Source organism: Glycine max, chromosome 5 (genome assembly GCF_000004515.6).
Source record: "Glycine max cultivar Williams 82 chromosome 5, Glycine_max_v4.0, whole genome shotgun sequence".
NCBI classification, from domain to species: Eukaryota; Viridiplantae; Streptophyta; class Magnoliopsida; order Fabales; family Fabaceae; genus Glycine; species Glycine max.
This window is the reverse complement of record NC_038241.2, coordinates 33,101,812-33,117,589: the sequence shown is the minus strand read 5'-3', so window position 1 is coordinate 33,117,589 and position 15,778 is coordinate 33,101,812. Positions and strand designations below refer to the sequence as shown.

Here is a 15,778-nt window from a genome sequence, read left to right as displayed (position 1 = left end):
TTGTCATAAAGGTTATTAAGCCAAATGTAGATTTGAATCCTCTGCAATGATCCAAAGAGAATAAAATGTTTGCCAATTTGATGCCAATCATATAACAAATATCATATCATATACAGATTGTAATTGTTTTTTAACAGAATATGAGTCCTTGTTGAGTTAGAGGTGCAGGTAGTTATAGTAGACCTCACGCTAAAGGGAAACTTTCGGCCGCAAGTGGTGCCCAATGCTGTTGCCTGTTTAGAAAGGGAAACTCCATTAAATGAAGAGGGTTTTCTATACCTCTCTTTCACTTCGCCATTGTCATTTGGCAAGTTTGCATGTTGCAAACGTTTCACAAGGAGAAACTCAATTTAAGGACCAAAACATCAAAGATTGGATTGAGCTCAATTAATTTATGTTGACTTGGAACAATTCAGTTGGACTACAACAATTTTAAAAAATTAAAAGGACTAAATGCTTATTAGAAACATAAACTAAAAAGAGATCCAAAAACCTAAAAATGGAAAGCAAAGTTGGACAAATTTTAAAGGAAGCAATAAGATATGTCTGCAATCCATGATAGCATTAGGGTCTGTTCTGTCTATAACGCAAATAATTATAATGATGGACAACATAAAGTGGAAGTTGCAATCATGAAATCGTTGTTTAGATAAGAAGAGATGCTTCATAAAACAAACTGATCCAGAGTTGGTGGTAGTGGTTTGTGCATCCTTTATAGGCTTTCAATCTCATATCCCACCCCCCACACACACACATATATATATATATATATATATATATATATATATATATATATATATATATATATATATATATATATATATATATATATTCCCATTCCATTCAGATATAGCCACATGCCACCATAGAGTTCGGAACTTCAAATAGCATAGGCCAAAAAGGAATCGTTGTTGTCAAGAAAAAACCATATATTTACGTGAAGGGAACATTCCAAGAAATTCAGTACCTGTTAACCGATGTAGACGTATTTTATTAGTAACAAAAATTAAAAACCAATCAAACAATTAATTTTCTTAAAAAATTATTCCTAACAACGAACTACGATTATGTATCTCAAAAGTTGATTTCATCTATAAATAATAATGCATGAATCATGATGTTCATTTCTACAATAATTTATGCTACCATGGTTTGGTAAATTATTTTCTGTGTTATCAATTGCTTCCCCTAAGATAAGAACAGAACTTTTTTAAAATTAAATTAAAACACGTAGCAATGATATGATATGATACGATTTCTTATTAACAAATGGACCCTATGGCCCATGCGTATGGTGCTTTTCTCTTCTCCAGTTGTACACATGTCACATGATTTGCGTTATAACACCACTCAGTTAGTGTTGTTTGAAAATACGTACCCTCCTAGCTAGCTCGTCATTTTCCTCTGGAAGCATAATAAGTATATATATAAAGTTGTTGCCACTTGCAATACTCATCAATCAAAATCCAAACCCAAAGCTTTCTTTTTTCTCCATCAAATTCTCTGACCTCACCATGGGGATGCAGCTTGTTTTCATTGGCACCATAGCCTTGTGTTTGGTTGTTTCCTCGGCTATGCTTGAGCAGTTTGAACAAGCACCTAAACAAGATGGATCGCTTAGCTTCTTGGTCATTGGAGATTGGGGAAGAAAAGGAGCTTACAACCAATCCTAAGTTGCATTCCAGGTAAGTTACATTTTATTTACACACCAACCAATTGCATGTGCTATAAACAAAAATTTATATTGACAAATATTAGTTGTTAGTTTTTGTTAATGAGACATATCTCTTCCCTCTTTTCTTTCCATTCAAACACCAAACCAACCTTAAAACCACTCAAACAATAATGACAGTATTCATTTCCCTCCACAAAGTATTTTTAATATTTTTATTTCACTTCATTTCTTTCTTCACAACTTTCTTCTCCTCCTGTTTCTGGCACGGTGTGTTTACACCCATGGAGTGTATAAGTACGAATCATTTAATTTCCATGCAAATGCAATCTTGATAATTTAGAGTGAATTTAAAAACATCTAGGTAGTGGACAAACTAGTGGCCACCGATACAGCAGAGAAACCCCAAACAGTTATAGCAGAGGAGGAGCAGCCAATGAATATCGTGCTTTTCCTTGCTATACAAAGTGGTCACTGTGTACAGATTCCTTACACTCTTTTTATATCCATTAATTAATTAATAACAACAAGGCTCCAAAAAAGAATAATTATAATATATTAGGCCAATCATGCAGCCCATGCACGCGCCAGTAGTTTAGTTCTTATTTGGCCAGAAACATCTGCATCTGTATTATCTCATTGATTATTTTACATAAATCATTTTGGCATGACGCTGTGAGAGAAGGAAAAAAAAATATAAATATATATTACAAGTAATATGATAGGATATAATATAAAGAGAGAAATGGTGAATGTTAATAAAGATGATAAAATTGTAGTGTGTTCAAATACTATATAACCTATTATTTTGGTGAGATGCAGGAATTGGGCACGAAAACTGATGTGCAATGACATTTTTCTAAAACCAACATTGACTAGCTAATAAATTAGAAAAATGTAAGAAGAAATTTAACTGAATATACAGTCGTGTGATTTTGATGAAAAACCACTCGTAATAAATAGCTAGAATTTTTCTAAATTTGTATATAAATAATTATTTTGTCTCGGATTTTTATTAAATTTTGTTAGTTTTTTTATACTAATTTGACCAATTTAATTTCTGAGCGACCAATTTTAAGAATTGTTTGGACCAAAAATCCAATCCAATTCTATGTCTGCAAGCAAATTATGGTCAATTTTTCATGTGTCTTTTTGCCTCCGTTCAATAATTAATTCTGAAAAAGAAGTGAATTAATTTTTTTCTAGATGGGAGTTATTGGAGAGCAATTAGACATCGATTTTGTGATTTCCACCGGCGACAATTTTTATTACAGTGGCTTGAGGCATAGATGATCCAGCCTTTGATGACTCATTCACCAAAATCTACACTGCTTCTAGCTTGCAAAAGCAATGGTACAGTGGTAAGAGTTCTATTTCATAAATCTTATTTAATTTCAATGGTACACGTGAAAGGAATGCTTATTAGTGCATGTTTAAATTTTAGTCGGAAGAATTTATAAGTATTTTCATCCTAGCCTACAAGTAACAAATTCGTCTTTTTTTTTTTCATTTTAAGCATTAGAATTGTAATCGCGTATTAAAATTAGCAAAAATATTTTTCAAACTTTAATACAAATATAGCCTTATTTTTCAAGTAATATGGATAGAATTGAGACCTTATATATTAATGTCTTGTTTTTTAGTTTAATATTTTTCTTTTGTGCAGTTTTGGGCAACCACGACTATAGGGGTAATGTTGAGGCACGGTTGAGTCCTGTCCTCACAAATCTTGACAAGAGATGGCTTTGCTTGAGATCTTTTACTGTAAATGCAGGTTTAAAGCAACCTCTTTTGTTTTATTCTTCTTAATTTCAATTTATAGAAGGCTTCAAATATTAAATTCAAGTAACATAAATTCATGTGCCTTTTTTACATTCTTTGTTTCAGAAGTTGCAGAGTTTTACTTTGTAGATACTACTCCGTTTGTGGACAAATACTTCACAGAACCTAAGGACATGTCTATATATGATTGGAGTGGCATATTGCCTAGGAAACAATACATTTCCAACCTCCTCAAGGTTAGATATCATTAATTTTTCGGAATAGTAATGCAAATGAATTTTGAAAAAGAATAAAAGACAATAGATCTTTTTTATATTATGCAATTAATGATAAGCAAAAATAAACAATATATATAAAATAAAATGTAAATTCATGCAAAGAAAAATTCATATATATGAATCATTTGTACGTTGTTTAATTGGCTAATTGTTGTACACTTAATTTAATTAGGACGTGGATTTGGCTTTACAACAATCAAATGCAAAATGGAAGATTGTGGTGGGTCACCATACAATTAGAAGTGCCGGCTTGCACGGTAATACGGATGAGCTTGTAAAGCAGCTTCTCCCAATTCTTGAGGTAACTTTGCTAAATTTTTTCCTCACTTTAATTTCCTGAGCATCAGTGAATATTTTAAGGTTACACTAGCTAGCTTCCACAAACAGTTACCTAAGTGTCTATTGATTTTCAGGCAAACAACATTGATCTTTACATAAATGGACAGGATCACTGCCTACAACACATAGGCAGTCTTGGCAGGTTTGTTAATTCTCCAGATGCATCATGCATAAAGGACCAAACCAAAGATAAAACAAATAAAACTTGAGTTTTAGGTTTATCAATATTTATTATTAGTTTTTCAAAGTAAAAAAAATTACATATATTAACTAAAAAGTCTCACATATCACTCTTATTTTTTTAAGATAAAAAATATTTATTTTAATTTTTACTTTAGGATTCGTTTTCCTTTAGATCGATCTTGCATACATGATGCATGTATAGTTTAGTTACATATGTAGTGAAAATTAATTTAACCATTAAATATGCACATGAATTTCAGTGCAATTCAATTTTTGGCTAGCGGGGGAGGGTCAAAGGCTTGGAGGGGTGTTGTGAACTGGTGGAAGCCAGAAGAGATGAAGTTCTACTACGATGGCCAAGGATTCATGTCTGTGAAGATCACCGAAACTGAAATTGACATAGTATTCTATGATGTCTATGGCCATGTTCTACACAAATGGAACGCATCCTAACAGCTTCACGCAAGGTGGTGAACAAGTTCAAGAATCAAAGGCACTTAATTATGAAACAAGAAAGAATAGAAAAAATGTCTCGGCCGGGACAAAAAAGAAAGGTGCACAGAAGATAGAAAAAAAATTAGGCTAAATAATTTATTTACCCTAGCAATTTCTTCGACACACACAAGAAAATGACATTTGAGCTTTGAGCAAATAGGGTTTTATGTAACTTTCTCGTTAGTTTAAATCGCCAAATCTGTTCTACAAATTAACAACAATAACCGTTTAACGACAATTACTAAATGTGTGAAATGATTAAAGAATGGAAATGCATGTATCTTTTCAAAGTTCTTTGGTCATTAGGCAAGCAAGTGTAAGTCTAAGATTATTCAACCCCACTTGTTGGAGTCTTTTTCTTGGTTTAGCTAATTAAATAAGGACACAAAGCTTACTTATAAGGTTTCAAAATAAGGATTTGACCTTTTCGATCGAGTGATTATTTGAATTTTCATTACCAGCAATAATTAGTGTTTTGTATAATAATTTGAGCGATAAACAAGAGTTAGAGTGTATTTTGACTTCCTAGAGGAAAGGTTTCTAGCCTCACCATCACTACTATAAAAAAGTGCTTCTAAGACGGTGGAAAACAGGATACAACGACGGTGGACGACCGTTGTTATATCCAACGTCGTGAAAAGTAAAACCTTTCAAAGACGGGTCAAAATCTAACATTGTGGAAAGGGATCCACTTTCATAGACGGTGCTTATGTAAGCAACGTCTTTGAAACAAAGACGTTGCTTACGTAAGTAACGTCTTTAAAAATTCGCAAACAAAGACAGTGCTCACGTAAGTAACGTCTTTGAAAGTTCGCAAACAAAGACAGTGCTCACGTAAATAACGTTTTTGAAAGTTCACAAACAAAGATGGTACTGACGTAAGCAATGTCTTTGAAAGTTTGCAAACAAAGACGGTGCTTACATATGCACCGTCTTTGAAAGTTAGGATTCTAAGACGTTGCTTACGTAAGCATCGTCTTTATTTGTAAACTTTCAAAGACGTTGCTTACGTAAACACTGTCTTTGTTTGTGAACTTTTAAAGTCGTTGCTTACATTTTGTTTGTGAACTTTCAAAGGCGTTGCTTAAGTGAGTACTATCCTTGAATTAGATATTATTTTTAATTATTTTTATTTTTCCTGGATGATAACTCATCACAAAAAATAAAAATAATTAAAAATAATATGTTAGCAATGTAATTAATATTAATAGTAAAGTTTATTTATAAAATTAATATTTAAATGATAGATTAAATCAAAATAAGACGTTCACAAATTATTTATATTTAATCTATCATTTGTAACCAAAAAAAATTGTTAAGACAATTTCATACAAAAAACAAGTTATTATAATTTTAGGATATAAAGTTATTATAATTCGTAAGAGAAAATCCTAAATTAAATAATTATTTTCCAAAAAAATTAAGAGAACGACATATCTCGACTTTGACAGGATCGATGATTTTATCTCTTACAACATACTGAAAGAAAAGCTGAAAACACAAAAAAAACACAACATGAAACAAATATTTAAAAATTCTCAAATTCGTATTTATAAATTTTAAACTGAAATTTAAAATCACAAAAAATTTGAAACTTATGAGACAAAATAACAACAATTCATTATTTAATTACTCTATTATAAGCACCAAATTCATAAAAACGTTCAATTTTTAGAGCCAGTGATTAAATTCTTCAAATAAAATCAGAAACCACACAAAATGATAATTGGAGGAGCTCTAATCCCAAATACATATTTGTAGTTAATACAGATTTGTATCCTTATCTATAAAAGCTCTTTTGATTTGTATTACACCCTTTTTAAGGTTCTGGTTTGTCTCAAGTCAAGTTTTCATTTTGTTTTTGTTAGTGCTTTTGTTTTTGTTTTCAGTTTCTAACTATGACGGTTGAGGTTGTGGTTGAAGAGGAGACACAAGCAGCTGAAGTTTTTGTAAGTTGAGCCTCAGAAAGAGGACAAGGTTGCTGAACAAAATGTGGAACCAAGAGAGTCATGAGTGGAAGAAGCCAAACCCAAAATGGTGGACAAAAGCTCTTCTTCCAAGGAAGAAAGCGACTACCTTTCTGATCTCAAGGGGTTTCAAAGAAAGGCATATCGAGGCTCTTCATTCAAGTTGAAGTAACATTCAGAAGACAACCTAAACTACATATATTGATGATCAAAGCTTCCCTTTGAAGATTAACGAATGACTTGATTCTGCCTAGCTTTATTTTGATGAGAGTTTCTCTAGATTGTTTGCTTCAAGTATCAGTCTCATGAATTTGATGATACAAACTATCGTTCTAATGACAGTTTCTAATGCTACAACTTTTTTATATATGTTTTGTCATATAATCGTTGTTGTTTCTATTTTCTAAAAGAGCTTGCATATTCCTAAGTTCATATGATACACTTTTTTAGATATCATCAAATTCAGAAAGACGAACATATTAAGCATCTACAAGTTTTCTGTATGAGTCACATCCTTAGGATTCATCAAAGCCTACGTCTACTTAAGTTGAAAATGGAAGATATGTAAGAGACATAGTTTTTGTCACTTAAAAACTAGAACTTATTTCCATATCAGAATAAGACAAAGTTTGTAAGTGTAAATCAAAGGACAAATCATGACAACTTCAGCAAAAAGGATTAATCCTAAAGCTTTTGTGTTGTGAATAAGAAAATAATGAAGCTAAACCTCTACATAGACATACCATTAACCTTTTTTCTAGAGCAGCTGCTGCTACTCAACAAAACACATCAAAAACACTTTCCGCTGAATGTTTCACTAAGTTGTACTTCACAATGAAAAGGTTAGAATGGTTTTAAACTTGTAACAAAAGCTAGCATAGTTAGTATGTATTTTGAACTTATGCAAAAAGTCTTCATGTTGACCCTAGTTACTCAGAGTGATTGAAATTTCAAAGGTTTTTAAAGGAAGTTGAAGCTACCATTCAAAGCAAGCAACTTCATTGAAGCAATAAATATTATACAACTAGTTGCCTCTGTTCCTTTCTCAAATCACCTAGAACCATTGTCCTTCCAATTAGCCTACATGTTTTCTTTCTTAATTATTATTCACATTCCCCCTTCCGTAAAGCAATTAAATGTTTTGAAATTTAAGCAATTAAATCACTTTCTTCTTTAATTTTCATGTTCTGATTTATTTGTATAGATATGAAGTTATTTCATATTTATCAATACATTGAAGTTATACAAATCTACTATTGAACCCCCAAAGTAAGTGTGTGAGTGTGTCTCTCTTGAAATAGCACCTAAACATTGTCTATGATTAGCTCACACTATATAGAAAAAAGACTAAAACTTTCCACAATAAGGTTTTAGAGTTTAGACCCTAAATTCCACTAGAACCAGAAGGAAGAAACATGGAGGTGTCTATTACATATGAAATTGCAGACACTGTGGAGCTCAACCCTGATAGGCTACGTGAGCTTAAAGCATTTGATGACTCAAAAGCTGGTGTTAAAGGCCTTGTTGATGAAGGGGTCACAAAGATCCCAACATTGTTTCATCATCCCCGTGATGAGTTTGTGAAAGCCTCAACTTTAGGCTACACAAAACATATTAGTCCTGTCATAGACCTTTCAGAAGTTGGCAAAGAACTGAGTTACGGGAATCATCTGAGAAATGGGGTTTCTGTTAGGTTGTGAACAGTGGCATCCCTGTCATGTTTCCAGAGGACTTCAAAGATGGGGTGCAAAGGATTTATAAACAAGATAATAAGGTGAAAACAGAGTTATATAACCGAGATCATATGAGACCTTTTGTGTATAATAGCAATTATGATATCTATAGTTCACCAACACTTAATTGGAGAGACACTTTTTTGTGTTACCTAATCCTCCCAAACCTAAAGACTTGCCAGTAATATGCAGGTAAGCTAATGTATGTATACTGCATTGAATTTTATGCCACTTAATTAGGTCAATGTATAGTTAGCAAACTTAATATGTATTGACAGTGTCAAGTTTTTTTATACTGTAATCAAAACTTGGATTGCCATATATGATATGATGGTAATCTTTTCTAATAATTATTTTAAAAGTCATTTCTAAGATAATTTATAGGACAACGCATGGAAATTAAACTCATTTTGCTTTATAAGTTTATACTTGTATGAAATTAATATGCATAAAGGGTTTGCATCATGATTCCTGAATAAGATTTAACCTACTAGTAGCATAGTAGGCTATAAATTGTGTCTTCACTTTGCATGAAGAGTTATGGCTCTTGATGCTTAATATGTATTTCAGCCTACAGGTTCAATAGACTGTTAGGAGCATCATATTTTTAAATTGATATTATTAAACAATATTACAACTTTGCAGAAAGCCTGATACTACATTAGACCAATTTATCAGTCCCTATGATATGTAAAATGAATTTAGTGAATGTGGCTAATTATTTGTTTTCTTTCTTGAACTACAGCTGATAACAAATGACAGATTCAAGAGCGTAGAACATAGAGTGCTGGCAAATCTCATAGGTCCAAGAATATTATGTATTGCATGCTTTTTCAGCGTAGGTCTTAAATCATCACCGAAACTCTATGGACCTATAAAAGATTTATTATCAGAAGACAATCATCCCAAATACAGAGAAACCACCGTTGCGGAATATGCACGCTACTGTCAAAAGAACAAAGGAGAAAACACCTAGGAATTTCAAGTCCTGTCAATTTCTCTTTTTAGACACACGTTCAACAAAGATAGGTTTGCAGAAATAATGATTAAGGAGATTTCATCAAAGAATGCAATACAAATTCATTAGAGTTAAAAATCACCACTTAAAAGGTAATCTATACTTCCAAACATAAATAAAAATGAAAAAGACAAATCAACGAAATCAAAATATAAACACGAATTCAAGCAACAAACCCTATATCTCATTAAACAAAAAAGTTAGGCATTAAAGACACGAACCAGAAAGCGATAAATCTTCTTGTCGCAAAACACAACTAGCTAGGGTCCCAACCCATCCTATGAACCGAGGGAGGAAGTTTCTGAAGTTAGAAGTTCCTGAAAAGTCAAAATTGGATAATATTAGTGCAACGAAAATACAATATCTCAAACCACCACACCTAACTCTTCGTGCAACGAGGTCGATGTTACCTTTGTGAACAGTGTCACCGCAACGACATTTGGGTTCTAAGAAGCTCAGAAACTCACTCAGAAAGGTCACTCAGAAACTCACTCACGAGGAAGGTAACTGGAAAGTTTTGGTGTGAAGGTGTCAAGGTGCTGCGAAACCTAGCGTCACTCAGGAACTCACTCACGGGAAAGCTAGCGTGGGAAGTTTTTTCGTTCAGATAGAAACTCACGAAGAACAAGCGAGGAAGCTAGCGCGGGACAACTTTTATAACATATGGTTCACAACGGTGCAAATTCAAACTCATCTTTGTATTTAGTGATTTCAACGACGGTGTCTAGGATACACCGTCTTAGTCAATTTTTTGATAATTACAAAAATACCCCTATCTAGCATACGAAAACGGTGCCAAACGAAAACGTCATTGAATATGTAAAATATTTACCAAAATGTCACCATCCTTAATACAAAGACGGCGACCGACTTTGAAAGTGTGTCGTAAAAAGCGTTTATTAGTGCATGTTTTTCTAGACGAAAGCAAGGTTTGATAAAAAAGAGAATAATAACCACAAGCAAGATTTCCTGCTAACTTATTTTCTTAATATTTTTGTTTCTTCCTTTTCTAGAAGCATATACTATATTTATATATAAAAACATACATCGAGATAATTGTTTCACTCAAAAAGGAAGAAACAAAAATATAAGAAAATAAGTTAGCAGGTCAATGGATTGAAGAGACCCGTGTGTTTTCGAGCTATTAGTAGTACTATTGCAATCGTCATTTGCACGTTTCTGTTACCCAAATTTCCTTTTATTAATTGTAATAATAAAATCTGACATAGTTGGTAAATAATTAGTCCCATAAATATAAACAGATGTTGATTTCAAACTGTGCGTATAAAAAAAGAAGACCTACTGGAAAAAGTTATATATGCTTCCATGATGTTTCCACCTTGAAAGGAAATAGTTTTTGACTCTGAACCAAAAGACACCCTTAATACATACCAAAAAGAAAAATCCATTTATTGTCGAATTTATATTTTTTGAACAGTATTGTTGAATTTATATTGATGAGTTTTTATAATAATTTATCAAATAGGCCTTACGTATTACCTTACTTCATAAGTTATTCTAAATTAATAGTCTGTGGTGCTAATGATTTACTAATTTATCTGAAGCACCTCTCTTCCGTTATTTTAAAACTGCCACCCGTTGCCTGCACCTACTTAATTTGTGGCTCTTGGTAAAATCGCAGTCTATTTCGTTTTAATGTGAATGGTTTAACTAATTAATAAGAGAGATAAATTAATGGTTAGGGGATGAAATGAAAAGGAAACAGGGAGGAGAAAATAGAAAAGAGTGTGTTTGATACGTAGATAACAATTAAGTAGGGAGAAAAAGAAAAAAGGTGTGACTCTTACATTTTTATTTTTCTGTAAAAAATGAATGGGAATGAACAGTGACATTTTGTGACCGTTATTTAGCAGTACTAGAAGATGATATTTAGTGATGGTTTTAGATGTTTATTGGTGTGCGCTTTTTGTTTTCTGAAAATGATGTTTACTGATGGTTTAAAATCCTAAAAAACGTATATAATTGATTTTCCTACGAAACTAAAATTCGCAAAAGCTTATCTGATTAAAATTCACAGAAAAATCCGCAGAAAACATTTTCTGCAAAATTTTTAAGCTAACTCAGCAGAAAAATTCACATCTAATTTTTTTTTTTTATGAACAATTGGAGAAGATCAAAGCATATATACTTTGTAATGAGCATTGGTTTGGGACTACGATACTTGAACCAATTACGTACGTGTTTTGAGAAGACTGTTTTATACATTTTTTTTCTTCTTTTGATAGTACTATTTTTGTTTTATACGTTCTTGTTGTTTACAACTTTAATTCTGCCTTTTCTCTTTTAATATTTTATTAAGTTTCATTATGCCCTTGAAAAGAAAACAACACACTTTTTGGTACTTTTCGTTAAAAAAATATATAGCTAAATTTATTTATCAACAAAGTTTTTCCATATATGCAGTTCGAGAAATTAAAAAAGAACAATAATAAATTAGAGCGCAACACTTGTTCCAATATCGTGGTAGGGGGTTGAGCTAGTTCAATTCTAGAACCTGGTGTACCACTAATATAAGTAGTATTTTGCAAATGATGCATGTACCTATTTTAATTGACTGAACTACTAATAATAGAGAAATAATTTAATTGAACTAATGACTATGGCTTCCATGCAAAGGGGTTCTTCTTCACTTTCATCCCTTATGAATATTAACTGAAACACAAAATCTTAAATTGTTGGCAGAAGAAAAATTATTTAAAGTCCATTGTCTCTACCCGAAAAAAAAAATGTAACAGTATGCTAATTTTTTTAGTTTTTAAAGTTAATTATGAGTAGATAAGATTAATTTAAGCGTGAAACTAATAAAAAATTTAAATCATCTATATTTAGAGTTCAAACTGGTTTTACTTTAATTTAGTCAAATTTAAAATCCTAAGTCATTGATTGCTGAACTTGCAAGGTCATGAATCATATTCATTGGATGATTTTCTTTCTCATCATTAAAAATAAAGAATAATATACTATCAGCCATTGATACAAGTGATATTAATTTTGGTCGTCTTGAATAAGGTTTGAGTTCAAAAAATAAAGAATAATATAGTTTCAATTAAACTATTGTTGTTATGGTGCAATCGTAGAAGACATTGTAATTGTAATATTATTTTTATTGAGAGGATAATAATAAATAAATAAATGGACCGGTTGAAAAGGCCAGGATTCATTGGACCACAGCGCAGGAGTATCCAAAATGACACACCTGGACCTATAATGTTGCATCAGTATAATCATGTAACTGCAACATGATTTATTTGAGTGTGTGATATTAAAATTAAACCATAGAAACATCATTGTACATACGATTCCCTTTCCCTCTTGTCTTCTTGTTCTTTTTTTTTTGAAGTGGAAATCTCGGAATATAATATAATGTGGTTTCATACATGGAAATTTTATCGTGGGGGGCACCGACCCACTAATATCAAGGGAGAATGTTGTCCATCAGTTCATATTTATTTTTGCAAGTTTAAAAAAAATTAATATATACCATACACAATTACACACACATTTTTTAACATCAGTAAAATTTTTATCAATTGATTATATATAGTTGGTCTGATTTTATATCAGCAGAATAACGAATTGGTTTCATCTGAGAATATGAGTAGGTATAATTTGTCCATTCTTAGATCAAACTTTGGCTTATATACCCTCACCTGTATCAAATTTGATCCTGATATTCTATAATCCAATCTAAACAACCATCACGAGATAGCCGGATCCACACTCGGAGCGTTTGAGAGTTGAAATTTTTTTGTTTAAAATAGATGAAAAAATTTACTGGTAATTGAAAGTTGTTAAATTACCTAATTAAGTTATATTGTTTGATAAAATTATCTATTATAGAAACTAATAAATGTAAAATATGTAGACATACAAATTTATATGATATTTTTATATAAATTTAAAAGTATTTTATTAATAAAATTAATTAGTTTTTGAGAGTATTTATAATTTTTTGTTTTTTTAATTAATTTTAAACTCTTGTAATTCTTTTTATTTATAGTTAGTTATTTTAATTATATTTTTAGTTTCAATTGTTATTAATCTTGTCACATCTTAAAATATTTCCAATCAATTTTAAAACAAAATAAAAATAACATAAACTTAATTAAACGTCATATTTTTATTATGTTGACGTTGATTAGTGTAATACTCCATGTAAACTCAAATATGAACGAAATTAACTATTGTCTGGCTAATGCATGTCATTGAAATCAACTATCACATTTAAAAATAAACTTTTTTATTTAAAATATCAATGATTGGAACTTGATATATTTTTTTTTAAAAAAATAGATATTAATTAATTGAAGGATATTTTTAGGATGATATCATTCAATATGATAAAAATAATTAAAATTTAATTATATTTAAATCCAATATTTTTTTGCTTATATTTTTGTCCAAAAGAATAATTAATATAATTTGAAATATAATATTAAAATGAATAATATAAATAATGTAATGGTTAAATAAATAATATATTGTCAAATACTCACAACATGTCTAATTTATTATAAGGCTTAAATATGTTTTTGTCTATATAAATTCATATTTTTTTAATTTTGGTTATGGTAAAAATAGTTGTTTATTTTTAATTCTTGTAAGGTTATGTTTTTTTCAATTTTGACTCCCGTAAGATATTTTGTTTATTTTTAATCAGTTTAAATTTGTATTTTTTTTTTCCAATTTTATTTCATGTAAGTGTAACTTTATGAAAATTATTTATAAAAAAATTGAAATCTTAAAGAGTTTAAAACAAAAGACGCAATCTTACAAGGATTAAAAATGAAAAAGAAACTTATACAAACCAAAATTGAAAAAACATTAACTTACAAAAATTAAAATTAGAAAAACAAATTTACATGCATAAAAGTGAAAAAAAAATAAAAATATATTTAACCCTTCTTATAATCCACAAAAGGACACCCCCTGGCCTCTTTGTAGTCCATTTTCCTTGGATTGCTTCACATTTTTGTTGTGTTTAATTTAGAAGAAGAGAAATAGGAAAGGTAGAAATTGAAGATAAATAATTTAAAAAATAAGAAATAGAATAGAAATAGAATGATATGTTGTGTTGTTTGTTTTGAGGAAAATAAGTGAGAAATAAATCAGACATAATATCATAAAGTTATTTGATATGAATGAAATAAGAAAGAAAGAATTAAATTCAAACAAAAAAAAACATTATGTCCTGGAAAAATGCATAGCACGTCACATACTCACGAATGATAAAAAAAAGAAGAAGAGAGTATATAGGTTATTTTTGTGAAAGGACAGACTTGGTCCTCTTTGTTATGGTCTGATGCGCAGAGTGTGTTCTATATAGGTTATTTGATCCCTCTTTTCAAAATTGTTTCTGCTCTTTCTGCAGATTGTTCATTTCTATCTTCATCCCCGATAATAAAAATAGGCTTCAAGCACAAATAATTTAGAGTAACAATACATTCTCAACAATTATTTTTATTTTTTCATTGCATTATTCATTTTAACTATCACTTTTCTCTTTCATTATCTCTCTTAAATTATAAAATTTATTGTATAAACTGATCTAAGAATAGCATTATCCAATAATTTATTCTTATTGTCCCATCTTTTGGGATTGAACATTAAATTATCACGGGAAAAAGTCAATCTTGAAATTCTTTAAGGGCTTTCAGCAGAGTTCATTGTCCTTACAAGAAAAGCGCAGGTCACTAAGGAAAAGATATAAAAAATAATATTATCAATAGATTGGTGTATTAAAGAACTATTTTTAAATTTAATTAAATATAAAAATAAATTTAAAATTTAATAAGTAATTCAAATAAAACATAAAAAAATGCAATTTAAAAATATAAAATATGCATGATTAATTTTAAAAATAAATCTCAAAATTAAAAAGAAAAAAATGACTAAAGTATAAGATTAATTAAAACATTTATTTAAATTTAATATATCAAATTACAATTTTCGAAAATAAAATTATAAGAACTATAAAAGAATAAGAAGAAAAAGAAACAATGTTTTGCGACTTTTTTCTTCTTTTTCTTTAAATTATGTATGATAAGTTGTAATAACAACAATATGGTGGCAAATTTTATAAAAACAAAAACAAAAATGGTGGCAAATAGGGTCCAGAGAGACGCCGGCACAAAACTGATTGGCCCCTAATTGTATTTTGTTATTCTTATAATTCTTTTTTTATGCTTATATTAATAATTAAAAAAGAATCGATTAGATGTGTGCGTATTGATGTCGCTAAATAGATATTGTTAAAAATAACGTATCTATGCATTCATTCTACACCGTGG

At 30.2% G+C, this 15,778-nt stretch overlaps 1 pseudogene; it reads left to right on the top strand.

The window, feature by feature from the left end:
- The first annotated feature begins 2,878 nt into the window (after nucleotides 1-2,878).
- Nucleotides 2,879-5,519, top strand: LOC100808781 (purple acid phosphatase 8-like; annotated as a pseudogene).
- The last annotated feature ends 10,259 nt before the right edge of the window (nucleotides 5,520-15,778 follow it).